A 17,741-nucleotide genomic window follows, 5' to 3' on the forward strand; every position below is an offset into this window, starting at 1 on the left:
ATTAGAAACTACCAAATAAACTAAAGCCTAACTAAGATTACTATTACAGAAACACTACAATATTCTAATACCCTCCCTTAATGCTCATCATCTAATTGCCCTACAAAAGACTATACGTGTCTTGTGGTCATGAATTCTTCATAACATTCTACTGTTGTTGAGACCCTTCCTAGATCAGCATAAAAGAAGGATGAGGATTTCATTTTCAAGCATGCTTAGATATTGATTTGGTTTGAGATTTTCTCTTGGAGAAATCACGGAAGCTTCGACTTCTATTCAGGATCCGAGGACGCAAACCCTCAGGTTCTTGGGTGGATTGGACAGAGCCTCGATTCATCTTTGCAAAAATTCATGACAGAGTTCACAATTACATTTTAGGTTCTTTCCTAATTATCCAATCTGACTATTATCACTATTTATACGAATGGATTGTTATTGCATTGCTGGTTTATAATGTTATAATGAATTCTAGAGTATTTACTGGTTAATGTTGTTGATTCTTTACTGATTATTTTCTGGTTATTATTGTATACATTCTTGTTTACGATTCTGAAATTTATTTGAGGAAATTGGAGAGATTATCTAGGTAGGATATTATAGTGGATTCACAGCCAGTGAATCCTGCCAACCTATGAAGTTGCTTGAAGAACACAAATTGAAGTATCTAAAGCTCCGAAAAAAATTTATCTGTTTTGAAGAAAAGATATATTTTATTTAGGCAAAGACATATTCTATAGAATAAATGATTTTAATGTAAGGCTATAGCCACAGTGAAATATTCAGAGAGATATTGCCGGTTGCGAAGTTGTGTTTTTTCTTCTTCTTTTTTCTAGATTTACTAAATCTATCGAGAGGGACATTTGAGCAATTATGTTAATGTGAAAGCGCTGGATAAAGGAGATATCAAATTAAAAATGTCAGACCTGATATATATATAGGGTCTTCTCTAAAGTTTTTTTTTGGTAAAATATTTGAGCGCTACTATTGATAGATGTTGAATAATTAAGGAAGGGACTGTCTATTCTAAAGTCTAGAAGAAAAAAATTTCAAGAGCGTATATTAAAGTTATATTACTAGACCATTCATTTTCTGGTGCCAAGCGACTTTAAGTAATATTAATCGACATCTTATAGTTTTTGGTAATAAATATCTTCTTCTGGCAAAGTCAGTAATACACTTGTGTTTGACATGAAAAATCATTTGCAGAGTTTACAGGAAGGTTTGAACAAATATTGCAAAGTTAGAAGTTGTAGGTAGAGTAAAGAGTGCATAATGGCCAACATTTCCTTGTCATAGGTAGAGTAAAATCTCTCACCATCCTTGAGCTTCTTGCTCTTATATGCTATCGAATGCCTATCCTGAATCAGAACTGCACCACTTCCACTCCCTAAAGCATCATACTCTAGTACAAAAGGATGAGAGAAGTCGGGCAGTGCCAAAACCAGGCATGTGCTCATCACCTTCTTGAGCTTATCAAAGGTCACCTCTACATCATCTATCCACCTGAACGCCCTCTTCCGTGTGAGATCGGTGAGGCGAGCTACTCTCTGTGAGAAGTTCTAGCAAACCTCCTTTAATAAGAGCAAAGACCAAGGAAGCCCCTCAAATCTAATACGTTCCTCGATGGCAGCCAATCTAGGATTGCCTGAATCTTTTCCCGGTGTACCATCACCCCATCTACACCAATCACATGACCAAGATAAAGAATCTCGGTCAATCCAAACTCACACTTTGACTCCTTCGCAAACAATGAGTGCTCCTCCATAATACAAAGTACCTCATCTAGGTGTTGCAGGTGCTCCTCCCAAGTTCTGCTGAAAACCAAGATATCGTCAAAAAATACTAACACGCTCTTTCGTAGCTGTTTTCTAAAAATATGGTTCATACATGACTGAAATATAGCTGGCACATTAGTGAGTCCAAATGACATAACCAAGAACTCGTAGTGTCCATAGTGACATCGAAAAGTTGTCTTATGCACATCCTACTTGAACCCGTATATAATGATATCCAAATCTGATTTCTATCTTCAAGAAATAAACTGCCCCATGTAGTTCATTTAGTAACTCATCAATGCAAGGAATAGGGTGCCTATCCTTGATGGCCCTCTTGCTGAGAGCGTGGTAACCAATACACATGCGAAGAGTGCTATCCTTCTTCACCAATACAATTGAAGAAGCGAAGGGACTGAGTTGGGTTTGATGTGTCCCATGTCTAAGAGTTCCTTAATCGTCCTTTCTATTTCCTCTTTATAGTGCCTAGGATGACGATAAGGTGTAGAGATGACGGGTTTGGCACCCTCCTCTAACTCAATGATATGCTCAAACCCTCTATCTGGGGGAATGCCCAAAGGTATGTCCTCAAAAACCCTCTTGTGCTTATCAAGCACCGACTGAATGTCAATATGAATCTACTACCTTGAGTCTAAGGTAGCCTTAGAGGAAATGAAACGGTGTGCTTCCCACTCCATGTCATCATGCCTCATAATAGGCTCCATATTGTGGGCTGAAATCAACCTGGGTTCACCCTCTGGCATAGCCTTGAGGATCACCTGTCGGCCATCCCGTAAGAATTCCAACTGCATCTTATCATGATCAACTTTGTACATGCCAATAATCTACAACCACTATCTTCCCAACATGGCATCTAATCCATCCAAATCAACCACATAAAAATCTACCTCATGAATAAAGTCATCAATGTGAATCAGAAGTCCTGACACTTTCCCTGTGCACCTCAATCTCTTAGGTCCTGCCACTCTAACCTTGAACTCGAGTATACCATCAATCTATAACTTTCTCTTTGTAACCCAACGCGTGCTTATGAAGTTATGTGATGCACCTGTATCTAAAAGACACACAATACGCTTTCCTCTAACTACTCCCTTCAAATGAAAGGGGTGTCCCGAGGGATTGCTGAAAAGGGAAGCTATGTTAGGAGATTGTCCCTGAGTAAATTCCTTCTTTCTCTCTCTAGGTGGTTGTTCCTCACTTTCTTCCTCATCGCTGCCATCAACATCGCTGCCCTCCTGCTGCTCATCCTCCTCCTCTGAGAGTACCTCGACATAATTTATTTTGCCTTTGCCAAGGCATCAATGATCCGGTGTCTATAGCTCCCTGCAAGTGAAACATAACTTCTTCCTCCTAAGTTCATTTCGTGCCTCAAAGTCCAACCTGAGAGGGGTAGCCTTATGTTGGTTCTTGTTCTTCTAGAACGAAGTAGACCCCTTATAAGGTTTCTTAGGAGGTTGTAGTATCAAAGAAGGTGATCATCGGAATGGGATGCTCACTTAGTTCAGTCATCAGGATCAGTAGGTATGACCTTAAAATTCTTTGGAAAGGACACGACAACTTGAACACCGGATACATTAGTGGGACCTGCATGAGCTATTAAGAAAATAATCTAAGAAAACATAAAATAATCTAATTTAAAATATAAAACATACCTCAAGGAATTTTAATTGATCTTTCATCATATTACTATAATATATATTTATATACGTACATATAAATATAAAAAATGAAATGACACCATTATATTATAACTTAATTAAATGATGTCACCCCATTGATATACTTACATGAACGTATGTAAATATAAATAATAATAATAGTTGAAATTATAATTTTCTTCCAACCTTTTACCTTTCCCTTTTTCTTTTTAATCAATTTAACATTTGGCAATTCAAATTGTCATATAATCTTTTAAACTGGTGGAAGCCAAGAAGTCATGGCTTGTTCCTTATATGAAAGCCGTGAGGGGAGTCGGGCACCATATTCCTTTCTGCCGACTTCTTTCTGCTTTGCGTTACAAACTTCATTGCCTCCACACCCGACTTCTCCTCATCATATCTTCTGCTGATACCTACAATACCATCCATTGAAGCCTTGTTCAAGCAATTCGAATTACCGCTCCTTGCCATGCAAGCAATCCAGCTAAAGATCAAAGACCATATGCTCTACAAGTAATGTCTCAAAACAACTGGAGAGGACCAATCAGAGTTCAAGTTCTCCAAAATAATATCAAATTCTTATCAGGTCATGAGTTATCCTTCCAAAGTTTTTAAATACAATTCTATAGCAGCTAGCTAGGAACAGGAACCTCTTTTGTTATGTCTATAATCATGTTATTTAACTTGCTGAATAATCCCTGTGATTTATAACGAACTTTCTTCTTACTTTCATTGTATACAGTTGAATAGTATCCCTTAAAGAAGAGTTTCTAAATGTAATAAGAATCTGTATGAATGTTGCTGATCTCAAGAACAAGTTTTATTTTGCCACAATTCATGATAAAAGATATCAAGAGTAGAAAGCTCATAACTTTTCCAAAACACTTGGGATTCACTGGTAATATAGCCATGTAATGGTGAAGAGGTGTAGAAGGACAAAGTGCTCATAATCTATCAATAAACCTAGGAATCACCGGCTATGTAGCCATGTATTGTGAAGAGGTGAAATAAATCTGGAAGAAAATAGAACATAAATCAAACATGAATAACCCAAATGAAATATACTTAATAGCTCATGCTCATCCCTATAATGAAACCTATTGTCAAGTCAAGCGGTGGTGATCGGGTCGTTGAGCCCATCTGAAATCCTTGGTCAAGGTAGTTTATAGGCATGTTTGCCATCTAATAATCACTTGATGTCAGTAGTGCCACTTATGTAAGCATGTCCGTTTCATAACTGAGTGGACATTCAAGAATCAAAACACCCGGATGCTCAGGTGGTTGGACTAAAGAACATCTCAAGCCCAATCCTGAGGTAGGGAGGGCCATTCTGATTTAATAGAATGTGTGGGGATAAGTATGGTCCGAGGTTGGGAGATCAAGCCTATGTCAATGCTTCTCCTCTCACCAAAGTTGAGGCTTACACAACCAGCTAAAGATCCTTCGGATGATACTTGTATGTTCCATTCCTTCATTTTTTGATAAGCATTTACTTTACTTGTATGAAGAAAGGATAATTAATCGTTAATCTAGTTATTTCAATTGATCATGAATACAGTTATGTTTTAGTTAATCGTTAATCAGTTATTTCAGCTGAACATGAATACAATTATGTTTAGTTAATCGTTAATTTAGTTATTTCAATTGATCATGAATACAGTTATGTTTAGTCAATTGTTAATCTAGTTATTTTAGTTGAACATGAATGCAGTTATTAGTTAAAAGCTAAACTAGTTATTTTTAAACAAACATTGATGAGGTTATGGTTATTTCAATTAATTGTTAAAGGCAGTTAACGTCATGTGAAAAGGATTTCAGTTGTATATTTTTTAAATATTGGAAGTTCTCTGTTTAAAATGTCTTTGTTTCCAATATGAAAAATTGTTTGTTACACTCTCCCCTTTTCGATTCAAGTATTAAACAAAGAACAGATTTTGCTTAACCGGATCAGAGAATAAATCTCATTCATCGTACATAGCCATAACGTTATCTGGCAGTAAGCCTGGTTCTGCGAGTGGTGCTACCACTTCCTTTGCATTAAAAACAGGCATCAAAGGCCTGTCAATGTTCCATGTGGGGGCCCTAGTAGCTCGGAGTGATCCTGCCACACTACCACCTCCACTATGATGACTCGGTGCTACCTTGTGAGGTGGAGCTAACTACTACATAGCACCTAAAATTATTTTTCCCATCTCTAATAGCCCACAAGGTTCCCTCACTTCTCGTTCTCGTTCATTCTCATTATGATCCATTTGAGTGTCCTGTACTCGTTCACCCTGTTCAACCCTTAAGTTTGTCCCAAATGTTAACTCCTCGTCAACTGAGTAATTGTCCTCAATATCAATCTGGTCTTAAGATCTTGTCTGTTCCGAACAAATGTGACTAAACCTATATGGTTTCCTATTCATGCATGTCTGACATTATCCTTGTTAAATCCAGCCCGTTAATAATTTTTCCCACAAGTTGGGAGGACTTATGGCTCTGATACCACTATAATATTCCAAATCCGATAATACTGGCTTGAGCTCAATTAAAAACAGTAATAAGAAGGATATGTGTCTATGACCCTTAATGAGCATAAAAATTCCCTCACTACAGTTGGATCAGCAATAGAATAATAGGAATATTCAAAATATAAGTTTAAGTCTACAATGATTTTCAAAATACATTCAATTAAGCCTTAGAATATTGCCTCAAGTTTCTTTGCTTAATACCGATTTTGATAACCATATGAAGGCATTTGTTCATCCAACATTATCGCACAACACTGCCTATCTAAGCAATAAGTAATATGTTGTGAAGAAGGAAATCAAAACCTAGCATTCCGTGTGGGCATGACAATTTGTGTGGCCACAAACTTTTCTAAATCCCATCAATGGATTCTTCGCTGCCTACCACCCGATTTTTTGGGAGTTGCAATTGACATCTGATCACGCGGACCCCCAAATTCCTCATGGCATACACAAGTTGGGATATAATGCTAGTTACGGTGAATGTACACTGGTTGGTGTTGTCCAATGAAGTCACTCTCGACCCTAATACCTTGGCGACTAGTCTGCAAACACTGCTATTCGGGTAACCTGTTACTACCTCTAACTGATGAGAGTGCAATCATGTCCTGGTAATCACGTCCATTCAAGACATTAACTTTGCTGCCTTCTGCAATCCGTTGCTCAGTCTCGGATGTTGCTGATTGTAACACTATCACTACTCCTTTGTTGTTAGTGATCCGAACACCTGGGTCAGACCTTGCTCTTGTATTACTTTTCTTCTTATACCTATTATGCGTTCTTCCCATAATCACCGGTGCAAATCAAAACCATAAACATTTCCAGTAGAAATAAGGGTTCCCAAATGATGTTGTTACCTTTCGATTTTTCCTTTGGGATAAACAACTTGAATAGAATAGATTGAGATCTCTTCCCTGATCTTGAAACTATTTCGAAGAGATATTGGGGCTACAGCCAGTCTCCACAAATCTCATTAAGGGATTTTGTCCTTAAGAGATAACCAATCACATTTAAGCAACCTGTTTGTATTTTATCAATATTAATCTCATGGCATAAATCCCAATGTAGATGCTTGCTTTTATAACCTCGATGTGAGGGGAGATGCGAACAACTAGGCAATGTGGGATAAAAGGTTGTTTTGTTTTTTAGTCACTTAAGTCATTTTTTGTCATATAGTGACTTTAAATGATAAAGTACTTCATAAATCAACATAATAAAATAAAGTGACTTAACCTTAGGAGTTCCCACTTTAATATCTCCCCCAATGAAAACAAATGCATTCCTATGACTGGTTGGCATTCTCAAAATTAATGTCGTTAGCCTATCCAGATGGAAAGATAGACCAACAAGGCATCATTACGTCTAGCGTGGAGAAGGGGACATTACAAAATTTCATACATTATCATGTGGGGCTCATAGATTTCTCTAAGAAAACCATTTCAAGGAAAGCTCCCAACCACTTGTAGTTGTCTTAGCATCCCTAACCCAATTTCCCTTATCATACAATACCCTCACAATTTTTAGTCATGGTGAATTGGGAACAAATCTTTTATCCTTAGCAAAATCATTGGTAGACATATCTAACTGTTCTAAAAAATCATCATGCACACTCCTTAATTGATAATTTATCTTCCCCGAGAAATCTTTTCTAGGTGGCATTGTCTATGGTTTATTAAATATCTTATCCACAAAAGGTTGAAACTACAATGTCTTCTTTGAGAGTAATTCTACAAATTTTGAGGCAAGAATACTTATTGGTTCTTGACTCACGCTTGATGCAATTTCTTCCGTGAAACCCTAGCTTTTTCTGCAACCTTTTCCAGCATTGTATATTTGCCTCACACACACTCATACTCGAGAATTGATCACATTTCAACCATGTACCATTCAAATAACATAGGGACAAGAAAATCTCATAAGGCCCACATGCATTTTGAATTAATTAGCAATCAATGTCATAGACAACAGGCTTGAAAAAAGTCATGATCAACTTTAAAATTGGACCATTGATTAAAATGCAAATCTATGGCTCCAACTGAGTTTGTGCATGTTGAGTCACCTTTCTTAGGGTGACGGGGAAGTCAAACCAACAATATAATGACAACCGTAAGCCACCTCAACACTATGGACCCCTATCTAACCATTTAATTTCCCTAGACGCGTGGCACATTGTCGCTTTATCGCAAAAATTAAATAGTATGCACTTCTTGATAACGACAATGTGACCACCATAGATCTTCTTTTGATCTGACAATCGTGAAGCAAATAGGAGGCATCTACAACCAAGACCACTTTAGACACATGGCTCAATGTCGTTATGTCACTTTTGTTAAAAACCTTGCACCTTTTTATAGCGACAAAATGATAACCCTAAGACTCAATCATACCAGAAGATCCAGAGTACACCTAAATTCTCCTAGGTGGCTTTCACACTCGCCCTGTGTACAACACATGTCACGCATTGATTTGTCACAAAGTTCAATTCTTTCTACGTTTAATAGCCCCCACCAAGAACATGTCTAAATGTCACTTCGTCACATTGGTTAAATGTTATGCATCTTTTTATAGCGACCAAGCAACAATCATTGGATCAATCTGATCTAACAATTATGAAAATAAATACTTTATGTATTGCCCATACTAAAGCTAGCCCACACCTATACACGTGTCTGAATATGATTTGATCATTTCATCTTTACTGTATTAGTTTAATCATATGTTTGATTTGGGACACGTGGTGCACAGTCGCTTTATCGCATTAGTTAAGAGCCTTACACTTTTTCAAAGCGACTAAGCAACAGTCCTTAAATCGACTTAAATCTTATGGTTGAGAAAATGACCATCCACTTACTACTTTCTTGTAGAACTGGACCCACTTGGATGCATGTTAGCATTTTGCTTGGTCACTTTCATTAAACTCCCTGCATCTTGTGGTAGCGACAATACGACAACCGTTAGATCTCCCATGATTCGACGATCATAAAAAATGAATACATTGTGGGTCCGCTCATTCTTCTGGGCATATTACAACAAATGGCATTATCCCACATAGGTAAAGAAAAGTATCTATTTAAATAATACCACTGGGCCCACATTATATATTTTATTAGGTTTTTTGGCATGCTATCATGACCCAATTTAAATGAATTGTTGTCTAAAAAATACACACCCCACACCCAAAAGACAAACACAACTTAGGAAAATGTAACTTTAGGGGGGAATCAATAACTAGCAACTTAACTGATAAGAAAAATTAAAAGGGTCCCCTTTCCTACAGTAACAAGACCCTTCCCTTAGGGCCCTTTTGGCTGCTGGAATATAAAAATGGGAATAAGAATACTTATTCTCGAATACTTATTTTTTAATAGAAAATGGGGTTACGTATTCTATTCTTGTTTGGTTCACCCAAAATTTGATGCGGAATTCACGCTCAGGTTGAGCTGTCTAATGATCAAGTAAATAATTTTGTATCTTGAGTGCTATTCTCTAGTGCTCATTATTTCCCTTTTGTAACACGAGTAGTGTATCAAGTGCCTCTTCATACACATACAAAAAATTGTTGTAATCTTCAAGTTCCCTTTTTGTTTCCACATCATTCTTCTCTGAAAACTCTTATAGAAATAGGGAATACTAAGGGGAGGTGAACTAGCATTCTACAAACTTTTTTTACCAACTAGATATTATTAATTACTTTGTAACATGCATAGGAAAGTAAACAAGTAATCTTGAGTAGAAATAGTAAAAATGCATAAAGAGAACTCATAACACCATATTTTGTTAACTAGGGAAACCCTAGCGAAGGGAAAACCCTAGTGGGAATGATACCCACTAGATAATATATTGATATATATATGTTCCTTGTTATAGGATGGACCCTAGTAGGAGTCAATGAAAAAATTTAGTATAGAGAGTCCCTGTTAGGAGATTCTAACCCTATTGGGAGTTGTAGTATAGTAGATGCAAGATGAGCTCACTACCCAAACATGCACTTCCAATAACAAGAAGAGCTCACTACCCAAACAAGTAATTAGCCTTTAGGTATATGGGTGTTGTAACTTCCTTCTTGAATAATCTCTAACCTTAGCTCAATCTTAGATCACAAAATTAGGTTCTCAAAAATTTTCATTTATTGCTTCACAGAAAGTTCACATATCACTTATCACTTGATACAATTGCAAACTTATTTTCGTAAGATGTCATTTTCATAAATACCATGCCTTTTTAAAAAAATTTGCTAGGTTGACTAAGACCATAATATACTTTTCAACTTAGATTAAACATCTAGGATGTTGGCTCTACTTGGTCAAGTAATTATTTTGTAAACAAAATAATTCTTTTACCTCCAATTATCTTGTTTTGTTTCACTGGTAAAACATGAATAACTCTTTTTTGTACTATTTTTACTAATGTCTAAGGCTATACACATCATCATCAACATTTATACTATCACCATTTAACTTCTCCTATCATAATATGATGTCAAAAATATTTTTCATATAAAACAATACACTGTTGTAAACCAATTTCATACTTAGACAATTTTTTAGGTACCAAAAGCTAAGTATCTTTATTTCTAAGGTTTTCTACAAGCATGTAAATCATGTGTTACCATAAATGACAACAATTACATATCATTATTAGCCAATTGTTAACAATCTCCCCCTTTGGCATTGATGGTAACAAAATAGGAAAAATTGATTAAGTATGACAAACTTGTCCAAAATATTATAGTATCAATACATTAATCATCTTTTACAATTGATCCATCTTACACATGCTCCCCCTTTTGATATGATTTCATACCTTACCTTAAAATTTTCTTATGCATCTTCTCCCCCTTTGACATCAATGAGAATGGTTAGAATGTCAAAATAAACTGACAAAATTGTTCATCTGTTGTCATAAACTCTGTTCTGAACTATCTAATGATCAAGTAAATAATTTTGTATCTTAAGTGCTCATTATTTCTCTTTTGTAACTCGAGTAGTGTATCAAGTGCCTCTTCATACACATACAATTTTTTTTTTTAATCTTCAAGTTCCCTTTTTGTTTCCACATCATTCTTCTCTAAAAACTCTTGTAGAAATAGGGAATACTGGGGGGGGTGGGCAGGTGAACTAGTATTCTACAAACTTTTTTCGCCAACTAGATATTATTAATTACTTTGTAACATGCATAGGAAAGTAAACAAGTAATCTTGAGTAGAAATAGTAACCATCCATAAAGAGAACTCATAACACCATATTTTGTTAACTAGGGAAACCCTAGTGAAGGGAAAACCCTACTAGGAATGATACCCACTAGACTATATATATATCTGGATATGTGTGTGTGTGTGTGTGTGTGTGTGTGTGTGTGTGTGTGTGTGTGTGTGTGTGTGTGTGTGTGTGTGTGTTCCTTGTTATAGAATGGACCCTAGTAGGAGTCAATGAACAAATTTAGTATAGAGAGTCCTTGTTAGGAGATTCTAACCCTATTAGGATTTGTAGTATAGTAGATGCAAGATGAGCTCACTGCCCAAACATGCACTTCCAATTATAAGAAGAGCTCACTACCCAAAAAAGTAATTAATCTTTAGGTATATAGGTGTTGTAACTTCCTTCTTGATTGATCTTTGACCTAAGCTCAATCTTAGATCACAAAATTAGGTTCTCAAAACTTTGCATTTATTGCTTCACTGAAAGTTCACATATCACTTATCACAATACAATTGCACACTTCTTTTTGTAAGATGCCCTTTTCATAAATACCATGCCTTTTTAAAAATTTCTACTAGGCTAGCTAAGACCATAATATACTTTTCAACTTAGATTAGACATCTAGGATGTTGGCTCTACTTGGTCAAGTAATTATTTTGCAAATAAAATAATTCATTTACGTCCAATTCTGTTATTTTGTTTCACTAGTAAAACATTAATAACTCTTTTTTGTAGTATTTGTACTGATGTCTAAGGTTATACACATCATCATCAACATGTATACTATCACCATTTAAATTCTCCTATCATAATATGGTGTCAAAAACATTTTTCATATAAAACAATACATTGTTGTAAACCAATTTCATACTTAGACAATTTTTTGGGTACCAAAAGCTAAGTATCTTTATTTCTAAGGTTTTCTACAAGCATGTACATCATGTGTTACCATAAATGATAGCAATTGCATATACTCATTAGCTAATTTTTAACAATCTCCCCCTTTGGCATTGATGGCAAAAAAATAGAAAAAATTGACTAAGTATCAAAAACTTGTCCAAAACATTATAGTATCAATACATTAATCATCTTTTACAATTGATCCATCTTACACATGCTCCCCCTTTTGATATGATTTCATACCTTACCTTAAAATTTTCTTATGCATCTTCTCCCCCTTTGACATCAATGACAAAGGTTAGAATGTCAAAATAAACTAACAAAATTGTTCATCTTTTGTCAAAAACTCTGTTCATCTACCTTAAGATGATAACATCTTCATGCAATTGTCAAAACTTACCTTGAGACTATTCAAACCTTTTACCCATGTGTCCTTGGTTGTTTCAATAGAAGTGAGAATTTAACATAAGGCATATGATACAATCTCAACTGAATTAAGATTAAAGGATAAGAAATTTGAATAGGTGTCCTTGTCCTTGACACATTCCTCCCACTATCTCTCAATAGTTGATATCTTCAGAGAAATAGACTCTCTAAATTCTGATAATCTCTTCAAAAATTGTTCTTTCTCAAGTTCTAGTTTCTCAATATCACTATGAACACTAACCACTTGTCATTCAAAGTCATCAACTTTGTTGGAAGATTGTTGTATCTGGCTTGTTAGAGCTTCTAGCTCACTTAGTGTTCCTTCAATCTTGTTGTCAAAATCCTTCATCAACTTATGAGATAAAGTACACTTAATGTACAATACCTTTCCATCTTGTAACTAACATCTTTGAAGTTCCTTGATATAAGTATCAAGACTTAACAATTCATTCTTGATATTCTAACAAATGGTTCTAAATAGATTAGCATCATGAGAAATTTGGGCCTTAGACTATGCAACATTCAACAAATTTGTAAATTCCTCATCATAAGACTTTAACACTGCTTGTGCCCTCTTTTCAGGATTTGCCTCTCTATGCTTGACTACTAGAGTACTATGTAATCTGTTAGTTACCTCCATTAATGTTTTTTATAAGCTCTTTGCTTTTTTTTTCTTCTCAATCAATTTTGTTAGAGATGCGATCAAGTCAGTTTGATCATCATCATCACTTGTTAGGCTAGCAAGTGAAAGTGGAGTAGATGAACTAGATAGTTTAGTTTCATCTTCCTTTTGCTTCTCTACTACCTCCTTAGCTCTTCTCTCTTCTTTCTCTTTCTCCTCCTTTCCTTTTCTTTCCTTCTCTTTCTTTTCTTCCTCCTCTACTCTTTTCTTCTTTTATGTTTCTACTCTCCTTTTCATTTCTTCTTCAAGAAATTTATGCTTAGCTTCTTTAATCTTTCTATTTTCTACCACTAATTGCCTCTTTTTTTCTTCAATCTATTTCAACTAATCTTGAATGACCTTGGCCTGAGATTCAAGCTGATTGAAATTTTCAAAAGGGTTAGTGTCATCAATGTTGATAGTAACATTGGTCTGGTCAATCTACATAGTGTCACCACTTACTGACACTTTCAAAGTTTTAGATGTTGGTGTAGGTATTACCTTTGACTCTGTCATCATCTAACTAATATTTGTGGCTATTTCACTCCTTATTGTATTCTCTCACCCACCATAAATAGAAATGGTTTCATCTTGTTCCTCAAGTAGGGTGCTAGCTTGTTCAACAATTTCTTGACTTCTTCCTCATCATCTATTTTGCATATAGTCCTTAACATAGACTTTCAAAGTTCCATATCCTCTTGCCAAGCTAGTGCTTTCTTCTCTATAACTTTGTCATAGACTTTCTAATTTACTGTACCTTCATTATCCTCAAGTTTCAGATTGTTAACAATCATATATCTCACAATAGAGATATAAATTTGATCTTTCTCAATATCATTATATAAATCATAGAATTTGTTCATCTAAACAAAGTTCCCTTTATTTACAATGGCTAAGTTGATCTTATCAATCTTTTGCTTCCAAGGTTGCCTTGCTTTTCCTATTGTCTGTTTAGAAACAGTAACTTTTTCTACCTATTTTACTTCATGTTCTTCTTCTTCTTCTTCACTAGATTCCATAATTATCAACAATGACTTCTATCTTTTTTCCAGCCTAGTAGCTTGTTGCTTGAATTTTTTAGTCTTGGTAGTCACAACTTCTACTAATCATTTAGATTTTCTCTTTGACTCACATGGTTGTTCAACTAATACAACATATTAAATTCTTTTAAGGTGTTTCTGCAATTGACACACTAGATGGTTTCCCAACTAATAATGGTTTCACATACATTATTCCTTGTTTCACTATCTACCTAACTACCCATGACTCACTTTCTATCATATTGGCCTTAGTTAGAGCATTCTTCATTATTGTCTCAATCTTTTGATGAGATGCTTTCTCTAAGGATGCTTGATAAGCTAACTGGGTAATCTCTTCATGTGTCCCAAATCTTTACTCAACTTGATCCTAAATAGAATTCAACAATATATCAATATATCCAATTGCTACATCATCACTTAACTCATAACCTAAGGGATCAAGGAATGTTTCCCGAGGTACTACTACTTGATTATGAGTTGAATCTATATCAACCATAACACATATATCATTTTTGAATATTTCTACAATTGTAGGTGCGATTTTGAATCTTTATTTCATCTCATTCTAAAATGTTTTCATGATCAAATTTATATTGTCCAAGATTTTGTCTACTAGATGTCTTCTACATACATCTATAATCTTTTCCATGGTACATCTCTCACTACTCATAATCTCCATAATTGATAAGTATGGATCTCTTAAGTACATGAAAGAATATATGATTGATCAATGACTGGAATCTAAACAAACCATTCTTGGTCCTTTTGATTTTCTCTAAGTTTTCAAGGAGTTGCACTCTCAAATTTTCACTTAGGTTAACTTGCTCTTTCTCAACACAAATCTTATAAGCTATATAGATGAATCCTGCTAATAATTCATTGATCTTAGAACTTGCACAAATAGAATAGGAAATGATTCTTCTTAAGAATCTTACATAAATTTGTTTAATGGTGCTAATCACCATGGCCTTCCCATTATAAACTACCTTAGTGTAGCTCTCAACCTTCTTCTTAACTAGTTTCTCACCTATAGGTACACTACCTTGTTTACTAAGACCATTTATCTAATCAATAAGGTCAGCTGAAATGTCAACTACATTTCCTAACATCCACAATTTTCCATCATTAATTCTACTTAGTATGATCTAAGTCCATTCTTCATTGTCCAATTCTTAGTAGAAGTGATATTTAAATAGGTCTAATTCTTTTAAATGTTCAAATCTGGGCTTTAGAACATATCATGGTTAAAGACAATTTCGATATCTTTGTTCATATACTTGCTCCCAATAGTTTTAAACTTTCTATTAAGATAACTTCATACATCTTCCAAATACACTATGTTGTTCAAAGTAATAGATAATGTTAAATCAAGGTTTCCTTCTATAGATTTCATGGAAACAACCTTCAATTTTGGTCTTTCCTCATTCTCAACACTATGAACTACTAACATATCCATGATTTTATCAAATATAAAATTTATCAAAGAAATTATATGGAGAAACAACAAAATGCCTCTTTCCAAAATCAGGTTTAGTTCAAAATTGCCTTGTCAAGTTGCTTATGAGTTCGCTATGATTTTAATGTGATTACAATGAAGTGGTAATCAAGTTTGTACTCCATTTTATTCAAACTTGTATTAATTGTGTACTTTGCAAACACAAAAATGTTGTCAATTACATTCTAAAATCAAACATCTGCTTGAAATCTTTCTTAGATATTTAAATGCTACCTAAGGTTTACCATAGCTTCTTTGCATCATGAAAATGCTCCAAGGAGCTTTGCTCCATGAAATTCACTATAAAAACATAGTTTTCATCTTCTACTATAGAATTAACTTTCTCTATTATAACAATAACTCTTAATTCCTTCATAAAAAGTTTTAATAAGATCCAAATTACAATCAAGCTTAGCTACAGTCTAAAGTTATCTTGGTACACCTTTTCCTAACCTCATTACCCATGGTTCGATCTCTAAATGAAGTTTCAAATTCTGGTGTGGTGATTAAGATTAATTCAACTTAGTTGAATTAAACTCAATTACTAAATTCACATTTCTTGTCTCTACATTATCTAAATTTTCTTCAAAAATATTCAATCCCTTCACAAATGCATCATTAAGTTCTTCTTGAAGTTCACTAACTATATTTCTTTGCTCTTCATTGTCTTTGCTAGTTCCTAGGTTTCTTTCATGGTTCCTTCTATCATTTCTGATGTTTCTTTCATCATTTTTTATGCTTCTCAAGTTTCTTCCATTGTTCCTTCTATCTCTATAGTTTTTGTCCATTCTACAATACTTTTTTGTACATCCAAAGTTATTACATAACTAACATATGGGAGTTCTTCTTCTAGGATTCTACTGATCCATAGGTGCATGATAATTCTAGGCTATGTGTCCAAAGTTGTTACACTTATAACACACGATCTTCCTTCTTTCTTCATAAGGTCTTCCTTCTCTCGATGTCCTCTCATTAGATCCTTTTCTATCTACAAGATTAGTATTTCCAAACATTCTACTATTCTTTCTATCATTATCATATTTAGGTTTCCTACAATCAATTTTTTTATGACCCATATCATGACAATTATGAAAATAAGAATTCGTAACATGATTAAATGACTTATTTGTACAATCTCTTTTCATATAACTTATTTCATTACATGAAAAAACTTACCTCTAAATTCATACCTGATTTCTTTAGGAGATTCCATTTGCTTTGGTTTATCCAATATCTCAACTTCCTTGTCTTGTCCAACTTCTTTAGTTTTATTACAAGATTGGCTGGATTGAATCTTATTATCAAATTTATCTTTTTCTTCTAGATCTAATCTATTTTTAGGTTTATTTATAGACATGTTAAATAGATAATCAAGAGCAGCCTTATCATAGGTAGGTACTTTTATTGACATTGAATCATCAAAATTTTCTCTACTAGAATAAAGCTTTCCAAGTTTTACTTTTCTTTGAGTCACTTCAGCTTTCACAATAGTGTTGTACTTTTGAAGTTCTTCATGATCTACTTTTAATGCTTCAAGCTTAGAGGTCATCTTTTCTAGATTGGCTCTAAGATTTGAATTTTCAGTCTTCAAATCATATTCAACTTTTCTAGGATCACTCTTCAAGCTCAACTTTAGATTGGTAATCTTCAATTCATACTTCAAGATCTTGTACTCTATCTTTAGTTTTGAATAATCATCATCAGTAGATTTAGATTCAGTAGATTCAGGATTGGATTTGTGATGTTCAATCTTGTCCTTCAATTATCCAATATATACTTTGGAGTCTTCATATCTATCTTTCAACTTATCTCTTTCTTTAGTAAGGAGATCAATTTTTTCAAGTGCCTCTTCAAGGTTCTTCATCAATTGTTCCATATCCATAGGGATCTTACTCAAGCCTTCAAACCTCTTTTGAGTAACTGTGCTTTGATACCAATTGTTAGAAATAGGGAATACTGGGGGGAAGGGAGGGAGGTGAATCAGTATTCTATAAACTTTAGTCACCAACTAGATATTATTAATTACTTTATAACATGCATAGGAAATTAAACAAGTAATG

The sequence above is a fragment of the Cupressus sempervirens genome, chromosome 3 (genome assembly GCF_028749045.1).
Source record: "Cupressus sempervirens isolate cs-2001-9-10 chromosome 3, ASM2874904v1, whole genome shotgun sequence".
Classification (NCBI taxonomy): Eukaryota; Viridiplantae; Streptophyta; class Pinopsida; order Cupressales; family Cupressaceae; genus Cupressus; species Cupressus sempervirens.